The 12,270-nt window shown below is 41.4% G+C and overlaps 1 long non-coding RNA gene across 9 annotated transcripts in view; it reads left to right on the forward strand.

Annotated features, from left to right (window-relative positions):
• Positions 1-10,141: 10,141 nt before the first annotated feature.
• LOC148135915 (uncharacterized) overlaps positions 10,142-12,270 on the forward strand; it is a 53,492-nt gene continuing 51,363 nt past the window's right edge. For 7 of the 9 annotated variants that reach the window (XR_015754840.1, XR_015754845.1, XR_015754838.1 and 4 more), the window contains exons 1-2: positions 10,142-10,192; positions 10,830-10,936. This is a non-coding gene — a long non-coding RNA (uncharacterized LOC148135915). Of the gene's footprint in view, positions 10,193-10,513; positions 10,575-10,829; positions 10,937-12,270 lie in introns of those variants that run through there. The other 2 variants (XR_015754843.1, XR_015754839.1) reach the window with 2 other exon arrangements.

The following is a 12,270-nucleotide window of genomic DNA, read 5'->3' on the forward strand; positions in this document are numbered from 1 at the left end:
GGAAACTGGAGCACTGGGAGGAAACCCACACAGGCACGGGGAGAATGTTCAAACTCCACATAGAGGGTCGCCCGAGGTTAGAAATGAACCCAGCTCCTTGGTGATGTGAGGCAGCAATGCTACCCACAGATCCAACATACACCTCCGTTAGTTCTGTTAGTAACCTGTGGCTGAGTAATGAACTAAGCCTGACTTGTTCTTATCACTGGACCTGACCCAGTCTGAGACCTTTATTACCGGCCGTATCACCAACCTGTTTACATTTAAAATTTGTTGTTAGCAGTGGAAGAGTGGGACGAGAAAAGGAAAGAGTGACACCCTCCATCCTCTGTCACAACTGTAGTGAGAAAAAAATCACAAAGTGGGAATTCATTCAAGTGGGAATTCTCTTTCCCAGAAGTTTGGGATGGCTGAATCTTTACATTATATCAAGGTTGGCTTCGTCTGATTTTCCATAGACAGGTGAATCAGGGATAATGGTGCATGGAGAGAAAAGTACAGCTGGAACCACAATGAGATGAGCCATGACCTTATTTACTGGTGGAGTAGTGTCAAAGGGCCGAATGGCCCACTCGTGTCCCTCAGCTCTGTGTTCTGATGTTCCGTTCAGCCCTTTGGATCTGCTACATAGGGGCCGATCAAGGCCACTCCGATGGTTAGGTGCAGTTTTGGAAATGTACTGGGAAAATCCAGGCTGGGTGAGGAAGTGACAGTCACCCCCAATCTATGTTTCCAGGCTTCCCCTCTCCGCAACCTCTGCTCCAGATGTGAGTGGTGTCACAGACTCAGATTTACTGTGAATACAGCCCCCATACCCTACCCAGCGTTAACTCAAACAAATCCTCATTCACCGAGTGTAGCATTACATAACACAACTTCCCGGAAAATAACCAGTTACTTTGCAAAAGCATAACATGTGAAATTAATAAATAGTAAGAAGAATAGGGTATTCGGCCCCTCAAGCTTGCACTGTCTTTTAATACCACATGGCTGATCTACTCCAGGGCTCGACTCCAATTTCTTCCCGAAACCTTGTATCCGTCCACACCTCTCTGGGTTAGGGAATTCCAGACATTCACTACCTTCTGAGAGAAGACATCACTTTGCATTTCAGATAAATACCGAATATAGAATATCGATTTCTATGTCCTCGAGTTCGAGACTCCACTCAGGAATGGTAACAACCTTTCAACATCTACCTTCTCAAGTCCCTTCTACGTCTTGTATTTTGCAGCAGTATCACTCCTCATTCATTTAAACCCCAATGAATAATCGCGTCTCCATTTTACAGATTCTCAATAACACAACCCTTTCATCCCTGGAAGCCGGCTAATGAACCAACCTACTTATTTGCTGCCCCAACATGCTGACTTTATGTTTCATACACAGGAACACTCCAATCCCTTTGTACTGTTCTTTTTCTGGAAGTTCTCTCTATTAAATAACAGCCTGCCTTTTGATTCTCAGTGTCATCCTCAAACTCGAATGTATATTGCACTCAGCTCCCTCCTTCAGACTATCAGTATAGAGTGTAAATAATTGATGCCATCGGACTGATATACCTTTATCATGACGATCCATTAATCCTGACTGTCCGATTTCTATATGTTAAGCAATCATTATCCCATGTTAACACATTTTCCGTAATCCTACGAGCTTCTGTCTTGTGTAAGCACTTTTATTTTGTAATGCCTTGTGGAAAAATTCTGGAAAGCCTGGTGTCTAAAAGATCCCCTTTATCAAATCCGCTTGTTACTTTCCCAGGCATCTCCAGAAGTACTTTGCATGATTTTACAGGGCAAAATATAATTTATCTTTCACACAACCTCACTCAATCTGCGTGAAGCTTTTCTGAATGTCCATGCTGGCCAGGTTTTCCAAATTAAGCTAGTCCCATCTGCTTTCATTTGGCCCATATGCATCTAAATGTTTCCCATCCATATGTTTGTCCAAATGAGTTTTAAATGTTTTAGCTGTACATGGATTTACCACTCTTCCTCTGGCGGCTCATTCCATACCCACGCCACCCAATGTGTAAAAACACTGCCCCTGCATCCCTCTTAAATTTTCCCTCTTTCACCTTAAACCTGTGCCTTCTATCGCTGAACTCCCCCATCATGTGGAAAAGACCTTGGCTATTCACCCTATCCATACCTCTCATGATTTTAGAAACTTCTCTAATGTTATCCCTCAACCTTCTACACTCCATCCAATACTAACTTCAAGAACATCTATTTAAAGATAAATAGTGCAAATTTGAAACTATAGTAAACATGACAGGTAAACAATACTGAGCCCAAACTTCATACTGTGATTTGTTTTTTTTCCCCATTACGATACTAAGGCAGCATGAAACGCTTACTAGTGCCAATAAGAAGTCAAGCACCTGATATCCTTTGTCTGAAGGAGGTGATGATCTCGACAGTGAAAACGCATTTATGGCCAGATCTTTATAATGCCACATAGTCAACATTCTCCCTCCTGGCCTCCCTATGACCTTGTGTGCTTGTGTCTTCTTTATCTTGCACTCAATAGAGAGAACCTCCTACTCCTTAATTTAAACCCATTTTATATCAGCTTCTCGTTCACTACTGCTAAAAGCCGGTTTATCTTTGCCACTCCCTCTTTTCCCTGTCACCTCTGGCAAACTATTAAAAAGCCAAGTTTCCAATGCTTTTCAGTTGTGAAGAAGTGTCACATTGGGCTTGAAATGCGAACGCTGTTTCTCTGTCTCTGCAGATACTGACAGACCTGCTGAGTTTCTCCAGAAATGAATAGGCACAGAACAAATTTTCACAACACAAATAACTATGGATACTGGCAATAAAAATGCCAAAATTGCTTGAGAAACTGGGAGCTTTGTCGAGGGTCACTGGACCTGAAAGTTTAACACTGCATTCATTCCAGAAGATGCTGCAACATCTTCAGCAATTTCTGTTTTTGGATAATTTTCAATGTAGGATGTCAAAGATGCTCAAACATCCTGTCCAACATGGAGTGACGAATATTGGGAACTGAACAATAACGCATGGTGCGCAAGTTCCTTGACTCTTAAACAACATAAGTCTGGCATCACTGACACTACGGAGCTCTTAATCATGGTCAAGGAGAAAAACAGAGGGAAACACATTCAATTCCAATACAGAAGGTGACATTGTGGAAGAGAAACGATTTAGATCATTACTTTAAATGGATTGAGTTAAAGTAACAAATTAGAGGCGTGACACCAGGGAGAGGCCCTCAGCAGAATGACAATGTGACAATGCAAGTGTTACCGCATCAGAAACCAGGTTAGGTAGAGAATACAGGGCTGATGGGTGAATGGGTCTCGGTGTGAACTGGGGGAAAGTCAGTAGAATTGAATTGTAGATATTGCAACTCAAACTGGGTTATTATTTGATGCTGTAGACCACAGCAGCAGCAGAAACAAAATTGTATTCAATGACAATATGAAATATTTTCCCGACGATAATTCATCAGTCTACCATTAGCATCAGCCGATCCATGGTTCAGTGATGAGTGTGGCTGAACATGCCAGGGTCTAAATCACGTGGACCTAAACCTGGTGACAACCCAATAAAGCTACCACACTTAACTGGTTATATTCCGACCAGCGGAACTAATGTCTGATGGAGAGGGGAAATGATCCTAAGACTAACAGATCAGATCTAAGCTCTGTCATCCTGCCAAATCCAAACATAAATGTCGATGAATGATTAAACAATTTGCAGGAGGAGAGGACTCCACAAATATCCTCATCCTAAATATCTGAACAGCCCTGTACGTCATTGAAAAAAGTCAATGATGCGGTGTCTGCACTATCCTCAGCCAGACTTGTTGAGTTGATGGTCCAACTCACACTCATCATGATTCCTGTAGAATCACAGACGCCAGCCTTCAATCAATTCGATTCGCTGTACGTTCATGAGGAAACAGCTGAACACGACAGATACGACAAAGGCAATGGACCCTTACTCCATTACTGCAATAGGACTGAAGACTTGTGCTGCACAACAAGCCGTGCCCATGTGGAAGACGTTTCATTCCATCTCTAACTCTGACATCTCCCTGGCAATGAGGAAAATTACTCAACTATGTCCAGTCCCTGAATAGGAGAATAATTACAATCTGACCAATTACCACACCCTCAGTCGCATCTCGACTGTCAAATTGTTGGGAAAGTAGCACCAAAATGATCAGGTCAGTGTGGTTTCTGATCGGTCCCCATGTGGACATGGTGCTGTAGTGGACATAACATTGGATTACGAATCCAGACCAGGCCAATGCTCTGGCAGCTGGTGGAAGTTAAGAATAATTAATAAAATATCGAGACCTAAAATCTGGTGTCAGTAATAGTGTCCAATGTTGATTGTAAACATCGATCTCCTTCCCCAATGTACTTTCAGGAAGTTAATCTCCCGTGCTTTCCTGGTCTGGCCGAAAAGTGACTCCAGACACACAGACATGGTCTCTGAATCGGCCAAGTGAGACACGCAATAGTATCAAACTTCCCTGATGTCTTAAAGGATAAAACCTGACAGATCATCCGGCATCAACCTCGTTATCAGAAAAGTGAATGGGAAACACAGTCCTGTTGACCCTGCATGGACATCCTTCCTAACATCTGAGAGCTTGTGACAACATTTACAGAGCTTTCCCACAGACTGCACAGACACATCGGGAGAGGAGGAGGTCATTCAGCACATTGAGCTTTCCCCATGCTAATTCATGGCGGAACATTTCCTCAATGCAGTTTTCCCCACACAATGTTCATATCCTAAAATATGTTTAAACATGATGGGCCTTCGGCTTGTTTATTAAGTATGATTTGACTGCAATGCAATTCCTGAACCATTTTCTATAAAGTGAAATATCATCTCTGCTTCAAATCCGTCACACTCTGTCAGAGTTTTATATATCACAGAGATCTCCACCCATTTTCCTAAAGCCCGTTGTTTACAGTCCGAGTCACCCCAAACTCTGCTCCCACAACTAACCTGTCATCCCAGAGATCAGTCTGGTCATCCTTCACTGCACACCCTCAATGTCATATTTGCCCTTTATTAGGTAAGGACACCAAAACTGCACACAACACTGCACAATGTTCGAGATGGGGTCCCACCCTTTTACAGTTGCAGTAAATGAGCCTTACTCCAGTATTCTAAATCCCCCTGGAATGAAGGTGAATACACCATTTATCTGCCTACCTGCTTTCTGCTCCTGCAATATTGCTTTCAGTGACTGGGAAACAAGGAGATCCAGATTCTTTTCACTGTTACAGCTCCCCACTTTCTGGGTCTATGTTCACTCTATACAGCGTGCCATTGCCATTCCCAGTATTGACTTCTGTGTTCAGAACTCACTGCCCTACATGGACTCGGAAGGTTGGGCAGAAGAAAACTAAAATGCAGCATAAGTTCATTTATTGCTCAAAATTTTCAACCAATCACTTTTCAAATGATGGGCTGCCATTCAATTGATCCCATCAAAGTACATAACCTGTCATCTCTGCCATTGCTCTCCATCTGCCAGGTTTTTGCCCAGTCACTCCACTTGTCTCAATCACCTTGGAACCATTTTTACATCCTCCTCATCCACTCACAAGCTGACATCATTTAGTGCTGTCAGTGGTCTTGGGAATATTGCAATTGAGCCCCTCAACCAAAAAATATGATGTGTATTAGGAGTAGCTAGATGCCAAATCTCGATCCTTGTTATATCCTCCAAGCCTTCCATTCAAAAAACATTGTTTTGTTCCTACTCACTGTTTCCTGTCAGCTCTCTCATTCTAAAACCATGATCATATATTAGCCCCAGTCCCACAGAATTCGAATTTGCACAAAATGCTTGGGGATTAACAAAAAAATCTTTCTGATTTTCCAATCGTATTGCGTTGATACCTTCTCTATAATTTTGCTCAAATATGATTCCTATTTCATAAACCTCTGTTGACTTTGTCTATGCCTATTAATTTAAGTCCAATATTTTCTCTAAAACGTTTTAGTTGCTAATTTCATTATATTCACTTTTTCTCACCAGATTAAAGTTCAGCAGTATTGCGAGGAATCTTTGCTTTTTTAAACAGTGGGTGGGAACCATCCCACATCTTGCTAAAGGTTCGGTTCAGTCTGATACATAGAGCCAAAGGTCAAGCAAACATCACACTTTCCATTCACTTCTACAAAGGGCTGACATCACATTTCTTCAGGATTTAAAGTATTTTATAAATTACTTATAAAATCATTTGTCACGTTAAAGAACTGGACAATAAATGTCATTGTATACAATAAGAGTGAAGCCTGTGACAGCAGAGTTAGCTTTGGAGGACAGTGTGTGCACTTTCTAAATTCTGGGAGCAGCACTTTGGGAGACTGCTCCCAGATGGTGATAGTGAGCATATCTGGAATGCACTGTTTAGATTTGGGAATCCATGGGAAACAATCTGTGGTTTCACTAATACTTGGCTTGCGTTGTTGGTGTACAGTAAGCAATTCATAAGTAGCTTTATGTATTGGTGTTGACTACCTGAATGGTATTCAAATCTGCCAGGTTGCCTTCAATAGTGTGAATGCATCTATTGTAAATATTTGGAATATTACAGAACTGCCCAGTGCTTGGCAAATTCAGGGGGGACAGAAAATCACTGAGTAATTTGAAATTAAGAATCCAAGAGGACGTAACCACTGAAGTATTCAATTCAAATAGTTAAATGAAATGCTCACATCTAAAATACCTGTAATCCATAGGAATGGATGGACTGACAGAATTGGGATCAAATTCCTGGCTGGAGAGTGTGAAATGTGCTTTGATAAAGTCACCTGCATTTACCAACAATAATTTGGCAAGCTCAGAAATTTAAAAAACAATACAAGCTTCATTGCTGCTCCAGTCGGGTCCCAAACTGTGAAAAAAAACAATGTTCCGGTTTATTGCATACACTCTGAAACATGTGTTTCTTCTACAGATCTTGCAAGTTTCCCCAATGAGCATAGTCCATCTGAATGATGTTGCTAACTTTGGCCAACTCATTTCTTTCCGAGCCTCTATAACCTGAAGAGTGACCAGAAGCAATTACTCCACATAGGTGGGAACATTACCGACGAGGATTTTTTCCTTCAGAATTGACTTCCATATATTCAGTGCCCAGAGCAGATAAAAAGCTTGTTACCTTATATAGAGCAATGATTCAGTGGGAGTAAAATGCTAACCTTTTCTTGCTTAACAATCACGCTGCCTAAATTTTAAACATGAACACTTCTGAATAGTTCACCACATCCTAATGAAATATTTTGTGCGAAACAAATCACATGATCCATAGTTATTCAGATAATAAAACAAGTTTGTTCATTGAAGAAACCAGAGGAAAAGGTCATGAAACAATGTGAGTTTGACATACCTCAATCATCATTGCAAGTGCATTCTCTGCGTAAATTCTCCTTTTCCTCATCGAAGTATTTAACTTCTTGAATAATTGAGAGAATGAAGTCACAGTTGTACAACACAAAATCAGACCCTTCAGTCCAACTTGCCCATGCTGACCAGATATCCAAAATTAATCTAGTCCCATTTGCCAGCATTTGTTCCATATCCATCTTAAACCCTTTCTACTGATTATCAGTTTATTTTACATATCAGACTTGAAATACTGAACTTTTGTTTCTCCCAACATTGGTGAAAGAAATCATAAGTTCATTCATCCAAATTAATTTTGTAATCTTTCACAAAGAAACAAGTGAGAACAACATATAGCTGAGTGCAAAACAAAATACTGCAGCTGCGTGATATCGAGAAAAACTCTAAAGCTGAGGCACTGATATTGCACAGGTTTGTCAGCACGGTTTCAATTATTAACAATAATTTAGTAATGTCGTAGCCTTCACATAGTAAAGGTAAATGTGAGATATATGAATTTCATGAATTGATTCCTATTGCACTTTGAGAAGATTTAACCAAGAATAATTTTTGTTGATAAAAGGAGAAAGTGACGACCAAAGAAGCTGGACATCAGAGTCGAAAAGTGTCATGCTGGAAAAGCACAGCAAGTCAGGCAGCATCCGAGAAGCAGGAGAGTTGATGTTTCGGGCATAAGCCCTTCATCAGGAATCACAGGCTTCAGAAAAATAACTGGCATAACTTATGCCAATCCATATGCAGAAGGGTCAGAGCATGTTACTATCAGATTAGAGACTAATTTCAGATTTGGTACCATTCATGCAACATTTCAGTATGATATTTACATATGTACCTAAAAGAGAAGTTGTCTAAAATTACAAGCTCTAGAATGATTATACGATTAAACCTGGAAATAAAGCTGGTGAACAAGAATGGCAAAGTGAAGTCCCATCAGTATCGCCTTGGGCAGTGTCAAGTAAGAATTTGACAACAGAGTTATCACTTTGGTGTAACCTGCAGTCTGGCCAAATTGCAGCAAAAATCTGTTCAATTTTATCTGCAAACTATAGAATGCAAAATCCTCCTTGCATAATAATGAGGCAGCATTTTGGCATGTCATTTTTAAAATATATTATTTTCAAAGTTACTCACAATTAACAGTGATCACTTGGTGCTGTCTGCATAACACAGTACGAAAAGGAATTAACAAAAAAAACATTATAACCCAAATTCAGAGTCACTAATTCATTGATATTGCATGGGTCCAGCATTTATAAGTAATCAATTTTTAAAAATAAATACAGATACATTTACTAACTATATTGGAGTACAGTCAAGTTTCTTACTGAACAGTGACAGGATTGGACAGAGTCCGCATGGATTTAAGAGAGGGGAATGATACTTAGCAAATCTACTGAAAGAATCTACAGAGTCGAGTCTTAAAGAAAAAATTGCAGGACATTTGGAAAAGCTTATCATTAAACATGGTAGACTGGGTTTTGTGAAAGAGAAACTATATTTGACAAATTTACGACAGTTCATTGAGGAGATAACAAGCAGGGCTGACAAAGGGCAATCCAATGATGTTCCGTATTTGGATTTTAAAAATGTAAATGATAAGGTGCTACATAAAAGTTAATTGCACAATTTAGGAGCTCATGGTATCGGGGTAATGTATTAGCATGGACTGAGGATTGGTTAACCACACTGGCTGTTGCTGAGTCCTCACTTGGAGTACTGTATACAATGTTAGCTCCCATATTTAATAAAGGATAAAGTAACATCGGAGACCATTCAAAAAAGATTCACTTAGCTGCTTTGAGGACAAAAGGGTTGACCTATCAAGAATAGATGAGCAGGGGTGATCTTATGGAAACAAGATTCTGAGGAGCTTGACAGGGTAGAAGTTGACTAGATCTTCGAGCACCAGTGAAGTCTCAAACCAGGGGATATTACGAAGGGAACATACATTTTAGAAAAAGTAAAGAATTTTTTCTCTCAGTGAATGGGTAGAATTTTCTCGCCCAAACAATTGTGAAAGTTAAATGTGGGAGGGGAATGGTTGGGTTACTCTTCGGTGGGTTATTCTGGCTTGTTGGGCTGAAGGGCCTGTTTGTTTCCACACAGTAGGGAATCTATGATTCAATCACAAATTATTTTAAAAGAGGGCAGATAGATTTTTGAAATATTGAGCAGTTGAGGGCTATGCGGATCAAGCACAAAAGAGGTGTTGAGGTCTGGGTTGGCCCAGCCATGATCTGATAGAATGGGGGAACAAGCTGAAGGGGATGAATGTCCTACTCCTGCTCCGATTCCTTGAGTCTCCGTTTCATGTTTTTTTTGTTTCCAAAGAAGAGTGTGATACAATGTGCTAAAGATCTCAGATGTTGTGAAAAAGTGGTGTTTATGTACTGATTCAGGTGGCATTGATTCATCAATCACAGCTGTACAGTCATGAGTAGGAAGGCAATTCCCTCCATGAATAAAGGAAATCTCCTGCAGAGCTCACACAAAGGGAATCCTTACCCTCAGCAAACTCTCCCATCACATGACCCAACATATCAGCTAAAGCAGGACACACTGCGCATGCTCTAGCCAACAAAGGGACCCGGGTGATTGATGTCAGCACCGGACCAATGAAAGGACGGTGGGCGGAGCTGGAGGACCGAGCGGGATGTTAGTCCTCCAACCAATCAACGTGAATGAAGGGCGGAGCTAAACTAAACCATGTGATCACCCTCGCGCGCGGCGCAGAGTCGCTGTAATGAATGCTCGGGAAGTTGTGGAGAGAAAGGATACGGTAAGGAAAGAAATAAACAGGGAAGCGGAGAAAAACTGTGTTGATATGAGCGGAGAGGTTTTACAAACAAATTGTGCGCATCGGAAAATACAAATTTGAACGTCCCAGTCCCGTGTTTGCAGTAAATGGGGAATTGCCTCAGCGCGGCTGCAGGCCTGAGTGAGCGCCGCCATCTTTATTCGGGACAACGATTCACTGGACACGTGCGGAGCCGCCATCTTTGTAGGGGGCAAGGTGCAGCCAGGCGCATGTGCAGCCTTTCTCTGGTATAGAGTCATTGTGACCATAGCAGCCAATACAGCTCTGATTCACCTCTGGGCTCCCTCATCACCACTTTGTCAATATCTAGCTTCCTCAGTCTCGAACCATGGGTGTATTTTTGGTCTGTTTACTACTGTATTATTACTTTTATAGACCTTTGCAAATGAGTTTTTCACTGTGGCCCAGCCCCTGACCATGCGCTGCTCTATTATCAGATTACTTTTTTCTTGAATATTTTTGACAGTCAAGAATTCTTTTCTCCAATAAGCAAATGTATTTTCCTTCCATTTCTGATTATCAAATTCTGCACCATTTTCATTCCCTGTAAATCCATTTTGCACTCCATGAAACATCAACTGTGTTTCTCCTTCCACAGATACCAGTGATTAATGCCAAAACCCTGTTGCCTGGGGAAAGGGTGATGTTTGACTTTCTTGTACAGCTGCAGTTTGTGTGGTGAAGGTGCTCCGACAATGTGGTTGGGTAAGAGACATTACAGAGTATTCATTACAGCAACAGTGATGATTTGAAAATAATGTCAAATCAACAACAGTTTGTATTTTTATTATCATGCTTATAATTTCACAAAAATACTATTGAGAACTTTAGACATAAGGCCAGAGATGGAGATATTAGGTCAGGTGACTAAAAGCAGGTTTTGAGGGATGTCTTAAAGGTGGAAAGCAGACCTGTGAGATTTTGGCTGCGAATTTCAGACCATGCTGCTTCAGTAACTGTAGAAACAGCCACACAGATGAAGTAATGAATTAACAAATGGTTGGGAGTCTCAAAGAAAATGGGTTGTCGAGGTCTCAAAGGGTGTGTGGTGCAGGAGGCTAGGGATTATCACAGCCAGGAATTAAATCAAGTGTGAGAAATTTAAATTGAGGGATATTGGCCACATGCTGGCAGGTGAGACTAGATTGGGTTGGGATATCTGGTTGGCATGGACGGGTTGGACCGAAGGGTCTGTTTCCATGCTGTACATCTCTATGACTCTATGTTGTTGCTTATGAATAGGAGACTTTTGATGAATCAACAAGCAGATATTTAGATGTTCTTGAGATTAAAGGGAGGTTGAATGTGGGAAGCTGGCCAGGGAGTGAGTTTGGATAATGAAGTCTAGAGATAACACAATGTGGATGAAAGTATATGAGCTGAGACAAGGGTGAAATCAGCTAGAAATAGTGATCTTGGAGTGGGACTGAGCTATCACCCTCACCTCACCTCTGGGATTCAGCTGGTTGTCAGGTTGTGAATCAGGCGGTGACACAATCGGGAGCTGAGTGGCCCTGGTGGAGCCTAAAGTGAGTGTCGCTCAGCTGGCTGTTGTTGAGCAGCTGCTGCTTGGTAGCCCTGTTGATGACTACTTCCATCACTTTACTGCTGATCGAGTGTGGACTGATAGATGGAAATTGCCTGGGTTGGATTGCCCTGTGTTTTTGTGTTGAACATCCCTGGGCAATGTTTCGCATTTTTGGTAGATGCCAGTGCTGGAGTGGTACGTGGCTCGGTTGGTGGCAAGTTCTGGAGCACAAGCCATCAGTATTATTGCCAGAATATTGGCAGGGCCTGTAACCTTTGCACGACTTAACCATTTCTTGATGTTATTCAAACTGAATCGAACTGGTTTAAAACTCACATCTGTGATGTTGGAAACCACTGGAGAAGGCTGAGATGGATCATCCCACTTTGCACTTCTGGATGCAGATTGCTGCAAATGCTGTCATCTTATCTGGTGAATGGATGTGTGAGGCCCCTCCATCAGTAAAGGTGGGGATATCTGTGATGCTTCCATCAGTGAGTTGTTCAATTGT

This window comes from Chiloscyllium plagiosum, unplaced genomic scaffold (assembly GCF_037043375.1).
Source record: "Chiloscyllium plagiosum isolate Xiang-an unplaced genomic scaffold, Cpla_swu_hap1 HiC_scaffold_48, whole genome shotgun sequence".
NCBI classification, from domain to species: Eukaryota; Metazoa; Chordata; class Chondrichthyes; order Orectolobiformes; family Hemiscylliidae; genus Chiloscyllium; species Chiloscyllium plagiosum.